The sequence below is a fragment of the Trichosurus vulpecula genome, chromosome 7 (genome assembly GCF_011100635.1).
Source record: "Trichosurus vulpecula isolate mTriVul1 chromosome 7, mTriVul1.pri, whole genome shotgun sequence".
NCBI classification, from domain to species: domain Eukaryota; kingdom Metazoa; phylum Chordata; class Mammalia; order Diprotodontia; family Phalangeridae; genus Trichosurus; species Trichosurus vulpecula.
The window spans coordinates 224,709,246-224,722,504 of NC_050579.1; the positions used below are offsets into that span (position 1 = coordinate 224,709,246).

General features: G+C 36.1%; 1 pseudogene; it reads right to left on the reverse strand.

Moving 5' to 3' along the window:
• Positions 1-2,706, reverse strand: part of LOC118857824 — a 55,151-nt pseudogene extending 52,445 nt beyond the window's left edge.
• Between the last annotated feature and the right edge of the window lie 10,553 nt (positions 2,707-13,259).

Genomic DNA, 13,259 nt, shown 5'->3' on the forward strand with positions numbered 1-13,259 from the left:
CTCCACTCTCTTTTTATGTAGTCCTAGTCATCATTTGATTGACTAGAAATCAGCTCACATACCGTTGGCTCTGGTCTTGGCAGCTCCCCTTAGGGCCCTGAGGGCTTCATGGCTAGATAGCTTAGCACATAGTAAGTAGAGGCTTGTGGCTTACTTACAAAGGAAGATATAATCAGGCCTTCCCATCTAGGCCCACTTGAGCCCTATTGAATGGGTGGGGAAGATCTTTGATCGGATCAATACTACAGTGCATGCACTTGTGTGTGTGTGTGTGTGTGTGTGGGTGTGGGTGTGTGTGGGTGTGTTGTGTGTATGTATCCAATATTTTGGTTTATATTGTTTGGTCACACTTACTGACCTACTGCCATCTCACAGTCAGCCTCTTCAGGTGGGAAAACTTCAGACTAGGCATTCACTAGGGCCCTGAGCTTTTCATAATCTTCTGGGGGCAGTGTGTTCCCTGAGAAAAGACTGCTAGAAGCACTTCTACTGGCATTAAGACAAAGTTTGCTGTGGGAAATATCTTTTGGATACGTGTGCACAAGATGGATTGCACAAAGGTACTTGAGAATTAAACCATAACAATGTAAATGGAAAGGACATTAAAACAAAATTTAAGATTGTTCAATTACAATGACCAACATTTCCCCAGGGAAAAATGAAAAATGTCTCTCTCTGTTCATCAAAGAGGGTGGGGTACCATGGGTATTGAAGTTCGCATATACTGTCAGACATGGTCAGTGTGCTTGTTGGTTTTGCTGAACTGTTTTTTTTTATTTAAATTACATTTTACTTTTTAATTAACAGAATGTTTTCCCTCTGGAGTGGGGAAAAAAAAGAAAAATAAAATTCCTGTAACAAACATACATAGTCAAGCAAAACAAAATCCCTTATCAACTGTGTCTAAAAAATAAATGTCTTGTTCTGCTCCATGAGTCCATCATCTCTCTGTCAGGAGGTGAATGTGATGCTTCGTCATCAGTTCTCTTGAATCATGAATAGACATTACATTGATCAGAGTTCTTATCGCTTCCAAAATTGGATCTTATAGTATTGTAGTTACTGTATAATTGTTCTTCTCTTACTTTTCATTCATTTTGCAAGGGGAGGTTGTCCAGGTATGGTAGTGGGGAGAAAATATTTGGAAATAAATGTGATATAAAGGGAATCAACAGAACATACTTTTAAAAATAATCTAAGAATAATGAACTGAATTTTAACTCTCTTAAGTGACAGAGTTACCAATTAATCTTTCCATACTGACGGATCAGCATAGATGTCAAGTTCAGTGGAAATAGCACTGAACTTGGAGTCACAGGAGCTGAATACAAATCCAGGCTCTGCCACTTACTACCTTTTTGACCTTAGGCAAGTTACAATTTCTCAGCCTCAATTCCCACATTGGCAAAACACAAGGTTTTGATGAATGAAGTCTAATATCCTTTTCAACTCTTAACTTATAATCCTATGACTCTCTGACCTCTAAGGTCCTGATATAGGCTAGAATTGCTGTTCTATGATTCTGTGTGGCCAATGTTAAGCTGTTTTTTAGGTAACATTTTATGAAGGGCCAACCATATGACTTAGTTCTGATATTCATGTCCATAAAAGACTGACTTACCTAGTTTCCAAGTATAGACAAGGACCATGGTGGGAGTTCTGCTTCTTCAAAAATGCTTTTGTCACAACCCCACTAGAACCCAGTAGCTTAACTACACTTCCTTTTCCTGCCCCTATCAATTCAGCCCTGTATGGAATCCAGAGCTAGAAATGTAAACTGGTATGAGCCACCAGATGATAATACAAGATATCTACTTCTACAGAAAGTAGAAAAGAAGGCAAGTAATGCCTACCAAGATAATCTGAATTCAATGCAGCATACTTAAGAATAGCACATACACACAAGAAATAAGAAACAGGACCATCTGTTGAGAGATAATACTCGGTTAAATGCATGGAAGTGCCTTGCATTGTGCCATGAACATCTCCTGGCTGATCTCTAACCTCCAATGGGAAGAAGAGTGATGGGTACCTTATTATTGTACTTCATGAAGAACCTACCTGGTCTCTACCCTCCTGTGGCAAGAAGGGAAGCACCTTTCTATCAATCAGTATCCCACTACTGAGGTGTGAGAAGCAATCAATTAGTAAACATTTATTAAGCACCTACTGTGTGATAGGTATTATACTAAGTGCTGAAGATATAAAAAGAGGAAAAATCAGTCCCTCATTTCAAGGAGCTTAAAATCTAATGGGCACAATTCCATCAAGTTTCCACCCTAGTCTCTTGTCTTAAGGAAGGAGAACATCACCACTACTTCTGCTCCAAGGTCTTGTTCCCTTGCCTGAACTGCCTAAGGCTCTGAAAGCACTCTACCACTGGGTCATAATATTATTTATTAACTTTGAGAATCTCTACATATTTTAGCTTAATGATTAACAAACTTCTATGTAGTCATACCCTCCATAGTGATTCTGAACCACTATAGGTGATCATACAAACCCCATTCCCCACTCCCTACTACTCAGTTCCATATCCCCATTCCCCACTCACCTCCCTCCAAAACCCAAACAAACACAACAGTCCTCTTGTCCTGTGCTTCTTGCATTTTCTGTTGCATAGGCACCAATCTTCCCTTTGTTGTAGATCTTTTCCTTTCCAAATCCTTCCATTTTCTGGCTCTCACTGAGACCTGACACAGCCATCTGGTTGCACTTTCACTCATTCCTCTCAACTCACTGATTGAGGTAGTAGGGGACTTAGAATACTTTTTGCTCACCATTTCCACTTAAAGGTTCCCCCTCTAACACCATCACTCAATTACTTCTCCTCCTTTAAGGTTAGTGCAATACATATCTATCATCAAAAAAAAAATCCTGGTAGCTGTTGTCTACCAATATCCAGAAACTACGTATTACTTCCTCAATGAGTTAGTCTTTGGACCACAGGCTTTCTTTCCTCCCCAACTAATACCCTCATATTAAAGAACTTCAACATAAATATTGATTCTCCCTCAAATACCCTAATCTCCCAATTCCTCAATCTATTAAATTCTCATGACCCACTCTTCTATACTACTTCAACCAAACACAAATATGATGATAATTTTAATCTTGCCATGACTCATAAATGTACTACCTCTGTGTCTTGAATTCTGAAATTACCTTATTTGATATCAGTATACTAGCTTTCTACTCCTCTCTACACCTTCCAAAATCAAATCCTACTCTTTGCTCTTTGTTCACACTTTAACATCTAATTCTTTGGTTGAGCGATCCATCGGTTCTCTCCCAGACCATTATACCTACACCAGCCATGCTCTTTTCCTTTCCTCATCATAACTCCTTGATAAACCAATTCAATTATACATTGTTGTTCTCTTTATATTGTCTTTTGTCCTTGTATTATTAATTATTGCCCTGTCAAGACTTGGATCCCATTATCTGCTACCTTTAATCCTACATGTGTCCTGCTGGATAAAAGTAGAGAAAATCATGCAACAGTTATGTCTAGGTCCACTATAAATTTATTTTACATAACTTTAAGTAGATCCTCATTCTTGCTAGGCAATCCTACATATCCCTAACTAACTCAGTACCCTAGTTGCCACAGTGGCTATTCCAAAGCTTTGTATCCTTCTTCAAACCTCCCATGGTTCCCCCTCTCCCCACATTCTCACCTAAGAATTTTGTCTCATATTTAACTGAAAAAAAATTGAAGCCATTATCTAAGTGCTCCTTCTTCTCTTTTCTTTCTTACCTCATATCATTCAGGTGTCTTGTGTCACTATCTCTTCCTTCACCCCTATCCCAATGAAGAGGTTGTCCTCCTTGCCAAGGCAAATCCCTCTACATTCACATGTGATCCCATTCTATTTCATCTCCTCCAGAAGATTGTCCCTTCTATCATCCTCTATCACTTAACTTCCATCTCTTCCACAATCTCTTCCAGGCTGCTTCACTACTGCAAACAAACATGCCCATTTCTTTTCTCAAAATGCTTACTTGATCCTCCCATTCATGCTATCATACCCTATTTCTCTTGCTTTTTTTGTCTAAACTTTTTGAGAAAGCAATCAATAAGTGCTTACACTTGCTTTTCTCTTCTTAATTCTGCAATGTTTTCTGATCTCATCATTCAATTTTTCTCTTCATAGTTGCAAATGATCTTTTTTTTTAAAAAAAGTATGGAATAAAACAAATATTTCCACAACATAGTACAATAAAAAGGTGATTGCACATGAAACTGTAAATCTACTGGGCACAAAATGCTATTCCTTTCAAATAGACAACAAAATTATCATGTAAATTTATTTTTTTCTTCCCCTCCAAGAGATGGCTACCATTAGACAAATAGGTGGGCATGTATGTATGTATGTATGCATGCATGCATATATACATATGTACATATGTATATACACATATATTTATGTATATACATATGTAAAACTATTCTATATGTGATTTTATTTATCAGTTCTTTCTCTGGATTCAGATAGCATCTTTCTTCATATGTCCTTTATAGTTAATATAGGTATTTATAATAGTCAAAATAACTTATTTTCTCAAAGTCACTCTTAAAACAATATTGCTGTTACTGTATACAATGTATTCTTGGTTCTGAACATTTTGCTCTTCATTATTTAATACATGTCTTTCCATATTTTTCTAAGACCACTGAGCTCATCATTTCTTATAGCATAGTAGTATTTCATCACAATCATATACCACAACTGGTTCAACCATTCCCCAGTTGATGGGCATCCCAGCAATTTTCAATTCTTTGCCACCACAAAGAGAACTTGTATAAACATTTTAGAATATGTAAGTTCTTTTCCTTTTTCCATAATTTTTTTCATGAATAGACCAAGTACTGGTATTACTTGGTCAAAGAGTACAGGTAGTTTAACAACTCTTCGGGCATAATTCCAGACTGACTTCCAAAATGGCACAATCAGTTCCCAATTCCACCAACAATGAATTAGTGTCCCAATTTTTTCACATCCTTTCCAACATTTGTTACTATCCCTTTCTATCATTTTAACCAATCTGGTAGGTGTAAAATGATGTCTCGAAGTTGTTTAATTTGCCTTTCTCTAATCAATAATGATTTAGAGCATTTTTATGACAACAAGTAGTTTTAATTTCTTCATCAGAAAGCTGCTTGTTTATATCCTTTAAACACTGATCAATTGGGTGATGACCCATATTCTTATAAATCTGACAGAATTCTTTATATATTTTAGATATGACACTTTTATCTGATGAACTGTCTATAAAATTGTTTCCAAACTTTCTTCTTTCCTTCTGATTTTGGCTGTCAAAGCCTGCCAAAGCCCATCAAATTACTAATTCTCTTAATAAGGCTTCACATGGAATAAAGAAGTAGGTCCTGATATTTCCTAATCCATCATGAATAATGCAAAATATTTCATTAATTAATTAGCTTTGAGCATTCATTGTGGTTTATTAAAACTTGTGAAATGAATTTTTCTTTAAGAATACAATATTCTTGAAGTTTCAAAGTATGGAATTTTAGGTTTAGACAAGCATTAATGTCTATATATTGTATAATGTATATAATTTATTAAAAATAAAAACAATGCAAATATATTAATAAATTTTTAAAGAATGCATCAGCTACGAAAAAGCATAGTCAGAGTACCTTCTATATAAAATTGCAATTTCTGAATCCTCCTCAGAACACAGGAACAATATTCAAACAATTTGATTTCCTCAGGACAACACTTAAAATCTGTCAAAGGTTCTCCTCAGGATGTGTTCTCCACAGAAGAAGAATTAAACTGACTTCTTAAAAATTCTATCTACAGACACTAATGCATTATTGGTGGAGTTGTGAGCTGATCCAACCATTCTGGAGAATGATTTGGAACTATCCCCAAAGGGCTATAAAATCATCTACACCCTTTTATCCAGCAACACCACTACTAGGTCTATATCCCCAAAAGATCATAAAATAGGGGGAAAGTATCCACATTTACAAAAAATATTTATTGCAGCTCTTTTTGTGGGGTCAGAAAATTGGAAATTGAGGAGATGCCCATCATTTGGGTAATGGCTGAACAAGTTGTGGTCTGTGAATGTAATGGGATGCTATGGTACTATAAGAGATGATGAGCAGGCAGATTTCAGAAAACTAAAACCTGGAAAGACTTCCATGAACTGTTGCTGAATGAAGTGAGCATAACCAGAACACTAAACACAGTAACAGCAACATTGCATGATGATCCACTTTGATAGACTTTTCTCTTCTTAGCAGTAGAATGATCTAAGATAATTCCAAAAGACTCATGGTGGAAAATGCTATTCACATCCAGAAAAAGAACTATGGAGTCTGAATACAGATTGAAGCATATTATTTTCTCTTTTTTTCTTTCTAATGGTTTCCCCTTTTGTTCTGATTTTTCTTTCACAGCATGACCAATGTGAAAATATGTTTAATTTGACTGTGCATGTATAGCCTATATCAGATTGTTTGCTCTCTTGGGGAGAGGTGAGGGGAGGGAGGGAGAAAAATGGAACTCAAAATCTTATTAAAGTGAATATTGAAAATTAAAAATAAATTTAAAAAATAAACTAAATTTAAAAGGAAAAGAAAAAACTCTGTCTCTAGGATCTTTCAAAGATAATCATTAATTCATAATTTCTTACGGATTCATTTTCTCTGGCAGTTAACTAGTTGTTCAAGACTTCTCAGGAAAGAATCTCCTTAATCCTTTCTCATATCTCACATATCCCAGGAATGATAGTTAATTGTTCATTTTCAAAATTCTATTCATTCTTTCTCTAAGCACAGGCTCATGTTATCTAAAAATGATCTATGAGCTCCAGATAGTGTTTTCATTAGACTTGCATAGTCTCTAGTTTTATCAAGGGAAAAAAATACAATTGGCATTACAGCTGCCAAAAAGAGAAAAGCAAAGATTTACATTTCAAAGATAAACTTATAAAAATTTTAGCAGCCTAATGGAAAAGAAGGAAACTTACATGTCAAAGACAGCAGAAGGGGAAAAATTACATCAGGTCAAGTTGTAAATTGATCAATAAATACTGAGAGGAGTTACTCTGGAATTTACAGGTAGTGATGCTTATCATAAAGCTGAGCCAGAAATTCTTTTATCCCTAACCAGTTAATCATCTGGGTAAAATTTTTGGAGGTCTCAACTAAATTCCACACTATATAAGAAAAGTCTTAGTCAGTTACATAATTTTCCTTACAAATAAAATGTTATACTAAAGGATGTTTTAAAACTGTGCTCTGGCATAAGAGAGTCCCTCCTGTGAGGACATAGAGTTCCCCTGTTGACCCTTGCTTTCTACAACTGGGCACTCAGTATTGCATTCACATAGTGGCTGTCAACAGGTTAAATTATTGTCCAGATGCCCAGTTTATGTCTAAGGAAAGGCCATTTGGCCAGCCAAAGATGTCAGGAAAATACCTTAATAAGCTCAGGTTCTGAGAATGACATGTGAAACAATAGGAAATTTCACTGCAAAGCTTTATTGAAAGCAATGGGAAAGAAAGGCAAGAGGAGAGAGGAAAAAGGGCCCCAACATACAAGTGAGACATATACACTAACACAGAGTTTCACTCACATAAGGGCAGTGTTGTGTTGAAGATCACTGAGAAATAGGTCCATTCTGTAGGAAGGCGATGCTCCAGCAGTAAAGTGTGCTTCTGCTAGAGAGAAGGGTGTGTTCCTACTGGAGGGAAGGGTATGCTATGTTTATTAGAAAAGTATTACTTTTTTTTCTTCAACTATAGATTATAGATATTGAAGGAAACTTTGGAAGTCAGTTAGAACAGAGGTTTCAAACACTCAATGTTTAAGAAAATAAAAATACAATACAAAATAGATCATGCTAATTTATGGTTTTCTAAGTCAATGTGCTGCCTGGAGGCATTCATTTCTACTAGAGTTTGGCACCATTGACCTTGTCCAACCACCTCATTTTCCAGATGAGAATACCAAGGTCTAGAACAAAATGTACCTACAGGGTAAGATCCAGAGATAGTATTCAAACTTAGCTCTTCTTGATTCAGATGGTGCACTATTTTTATGGGACCATTTTGGGTCACTAGGACTATTTTTCAAACATGAATGCTGATAAACTGTAAAAATAAAATAAACATCTCTCTATATACATATATATATGTATACATATACATATATATATGTATACATACATATATAGGCAAAAAATGTATTTTCTTAAAACAATTTTCCCCCAAACCCTGTAGTTAAAAATCACAAGGAACATTTGGAAAAAATATCTTAGGTTTAAAAATTTGTAACTTGCTTTATTAATTCAGAGAAAATAAGGTGAACATAATCACTGCCTTGTCATGGTAGAAGGGCTTGCATAGCACAATGAAAATGTGAGCTATGCTGTACAGGATTACCCAAGATGTACAGGTCATAGTAGAGAGCTCTGACAAAAGGTAATCCACTAGAGAGGGAAATATCAAATCACTCCAGTATCTTTGCCAAGAAAACCTCATAAACAATATGAAATTGATAAAAGATATGACACCAGAAGATGAGCCCGTCAGGTTAGAAGGTGTCCAACACCTACTGGGGAAGAGCAGAAAACAACTGTAAGTAGCTCCAGTACTAATGAAGCATCTAGGCCAAAGCTGAAAGAAAGCTCAGCTGCAGATGTGTCTGGTGACAAGCCTGATGCTACAAAGAGCAATGTTGTACAGGAATCTGGAATGTAAGATCCATGAACCAAGGTAAGCTGGATATGGTGAAACAAGAGACGGAAAGATTAAACATCAACATCTTGGGTATGAGTGAATTTAAATGAATGTAAATGGTTGAATTTAATTCAGGTGATCACCACATATAATACTGTGGGCAACAATTCCTTAGAAAAAAATGGAGCAGCCCTCATGGTCAAAAAGGGGTAAGAAAAGCAGTACTGGAATATAATCTCAAAAATTACAGAATGATATCTGTTCGAATCCAAGGCAAACCATTCAACATCACCATAACTGAAGTATATGTTCCAACCACTCATGCCAAGGAGGCCAGAGCTGATCAATACTATGAAGACATAGCACATGTCACTAGACATATCTTCTAAAAATAATACCCTCCCAAAAGTCATGTTTATTATGGGGAATTGGAATGATAAAGTCGAAAATCAAAAGATAATTGGAATAATAAACAAGTTTAACTTTGGAGTACAAAATGAAGCAGGGCAAAGACTGATAGAGTTTTGTCAAGATAATTCACTGGTCGTAGGAAACACTCTTTTTCAACAGTTCAAAATTCACCTCTGTACATGGAAATCACCAGATGGTCAATATTAATTATATGCTGTCAACCTGAAAGTTTGGTTAAAGGAGGCAAAAAAGCTAGGTGATATGTAAATTCATATTGTTTATTTCTTTAGAGCTAACAGTATACATACATGTATGGATCCAGACAAAATCTGACTGTCTGAACAAAAGAATAAAAAGGCTTAAATGCATTTCAGGACAGTCCCAAATCAACATGTCTGTGTCATCAAAATTTATGATCTCCATGTATGTTTAATCACAGTATAAGAAAAGAATTTCTTAATTGGATAGGTTGTAAATACAATAAGATAAGAGAGTTGACACAATTTCCATTGAAATTATGATCTAGGATGTCTGTATTTTCTTTACCATTAACATATCATAACATAGTTTATGTCCATAAAATATTAAGATAAGAAAAAGTCCCATTATTTCAAGATAGTGTTTTGGGTTAAGGGTCTCATCCTTAATGCCCATGAACAGAGGAAAGAATGTTCTTAAGTCAACACCATCTGGGCTTGTTGATGTAGGAAGAGGTATTCTCTGAGTCTACTCAGAGAACAAAAAGTTGTTAGGTCCAAACTTTTCCTCTGGTTGATTAGTTCAGGCTCTGGACCTTATTGGAGTTACTAAATTGATATTAAATGATTATCAATACTTTGCAGACAAATGTGGAAAGCTCTATAAAGTCAGTTAAAACAAGACCTAGAACTGACTGTGGCTCAGATCATGAGGTTCTTATTGTAAAATTAATACAAATTGGAGAAAGAAGGGAAAATCATTGAACCATATAGGTATCACCTAAATACCATCCCTTATTAATATGAAGTAGAAGTGATGAATAGATTTCAGGGATTAGATATGGTAGATAAAATACCTGAGGAACTGTGGACAGAGGTTCACAATAACATACAAAAGGCAACAACAAAAAAACTTTCCAAAGAAAAAGAAGAGCAAAAAAGCAAAACAGCTGTTTGATGAGGCTTTACAAATAGCTTAAGAAAGAAAATGAAAGGTATATGAGAAAGGGAAAGATATACCTAACTGAATGTAGATTTCCAGATAAAAGCAAGGAGAGAAAAAAAGGTTTTCTTGAATGAGCCATGCAAAGAAATAGAAGAAAATAACAGAATGGGAAAGATAATTTTCTCTTCAAGAAAATTAGAGATGTCAAGGGAACCTTTCATGTAAAAATGGATGTGATAAATGACAAGAATTGTAGAGATTTAACAGAAGTAGAAGAGATTAAGAAGAATATTAAGATTACTGCTAACAATAAGGCTAAAGGAGGTAATGGAAGTTCAGTTAAACTATTTAAAATTCTAAAAGATGATGCTGTTAAAGTTTTACACTCAATATGACAGCAAATTTGAAAAACTCAGCATTGGCCACTGAATTGGAAAACATCAGTTTATGTCCAAATCCTAAAGAAGGTAAATGACAAGAAATGTTCAAATTACCGAACAATTGCATTCATTTCACATGCCAGCAAGGTTACGCTTAAAATTCTTCAGCAATACATGAATCAAAAATTACCAGAATAGCAGGCTGATGTTCAAAGAGGAAGGGGAACTAGAGACCAAATTGCCAACATTCACCAAATTATGGAGAAGACAAAGGAGTTCCAGGAAAAAAAATCTACTTCTGTTTCATTGACTACACTAAGGCCTTCGACTCTGTTGTGACAATTCCTCCAAGAAATGGGAGTATCCCATCATGTTATTTATTTTCTGAGGAACTTGTACAGTCCAAGAAGCAACATTTAGAACTAACCATGGAACAACTGATTGACTTAAGATTGGAAAAGGACTATAACAAAGCCATATATTGTCAACTAATTTATTTAAATTATATGCAGAGTACATCATACAAAATATCAGTCTGGAGAAATCAAAAGTCTGAATTAAGGTTGCTGAGAGAAATATCAATAATCTCAGATATATAGGTGATACCATTCTGATAGCAGAAAGTGAAGAATTTAAGAAGCCTCTTGATAAGGGTGAAAGAGGAGAGTGTAAAAGGTGACTTGAAGCCTAACATTAAAACAAACAAAAAACCCTAAGATCTTGGCAACTGGTCCCATTATTTCCTGGTAAAATAATGGGAGAAGAAATGAAGCCATTTCAGAATTTTTATTCTTGGGCTCAAAGATCAATGCAGACAGTGATTGCAGAGATGATATTAAAAGATGCTTGCTCCTTGGAAGGAGAGCTATGACAAATACAGACAGCATAATAGAAAGCAGAGACATCACCTTGCTGACAGAGGTCTATATAGTCAAAATTGTGGTTTTTCTAGTAGCAATGCATGACTGTGAGAGCATTCTATAAGGAAGCTGAGCACTGCAGAATAGATGCTTTGGCAATTGTGGTTCTGGTGAAGATTTTTGAGAGTTTCTTGAACAGAAAGTAGATCAAATCAGTTGATACTTAAAGAAATTAATTCAACTACTCACTGAAATGTCAAATACTGAATCTGAAGCTTAGGTGACATAATGAGAAGATGACTCATTGGAAAAGACCTTGGTGTTGGGAAAGTTTGATGGTAAAAGGAAAAGGAGATGGCAGAGATTAAGATGGATAGACAGTGTCATGGAAGCTGTGAACATTAGCTTGGACAGACTTCAGGAGAAAGTGGAGGATAGGAAGGCCCGGTGTGCTATAGTTATACTTACAGGGTTATGAAGAGTCAGATATGACTGAATGGCTCAACAACAACAACAACATGACCTTATGGCTGCCACAAACATGTGAAATGTTATTTTAACAAAAAAATGTTCCCCAACTGTTTTCCTTTGAGGTAGAACAAATTGAAAGAGCTTTGCTGATACGGGATAATTCGCTGACATGAAGAGCTGTTTTTTTACTCCCATGGATCTCTAATATAGGCTTTGGAATCTCCTATATTAAAAATTTAGTTGGGTAGAAGCCACTATATTTCATTCAGTAAAGGAGAATATATGGGCTGGTCATGAGGGATCAGTCTGCTAATGCAGTGTTACTGCCTGAGTGTTTTTAATAAACTCCTTTTAATTTTATCTTCCTGAGTTTTGTCTCTTTTATCAGAGCAAAAAGCCCAAGCATAGAATTTTCCCTTTAGCATTTTTGGTGAGGACCAGTCTGGAGACTTTCCAGGGTGCTTTTCCTGTTAACTATTATTATTCAGAGGAAACAATATGGATTTTTAAAGATGCAATTACATAACAGAAATAATGAATATTAAAAAGGCAGGAGGGTTTTGTTAAGGGATTAGGTAATGGGGAGGGGTCCCAGTAACAGTGGAATTGCTCATGTGGTAACCCATAGTGCGTAAAGAAAAAACCATTGGGGGGGGGTATGTATGTATAATAAGCCTCTCTACATCATAGGTTTACTCTAGGTCAGTTATTTACTACTACTGCACAGGTGCTTACTTAGGGAAAGTCCCTTCTATTGTTTTATGGTCCACACCCTGCTTGGACATCCTGGTGGTGCTGCTTTCTGGTTGACTGAGTATTGTGGTTCTGTCTGAGATTAGATAGATGTGGTTATGGTTGAGTGCATGCACATACCTGCTGTTTCTGTGGGAAATATGGGAATAGTTCTGGGGGCAGTGGCTAGCTAGAGGCAGTGCCTGGGATCCCATCACATGGACATGCTTACTGTTTCTGCGAGAAATACGAGTTCATGGACACACTTCTTGTTCTAGTGAGCAATGAGGCATATATGAAGTTAGGATATTGATTGTGTGTGGGGGTGAGTGGCTAGGTAGGGGCAGTGGGCCTGCTGTTCAGTGGGGCCTATAAGGAAGTTAGAATATTGGGGCTGGGGACAGTTTTATTAGGATTCCATCAGGCATAGAGTGAGCCTCCTACAAATTCCTTATTAGGGAAGCTGTTAGAAAGCCCAGAGAAAGGGGGAAAAACTACCAGTTCAATTAAAAAAAAAAACAAGCAAAACAAATCTAGCCA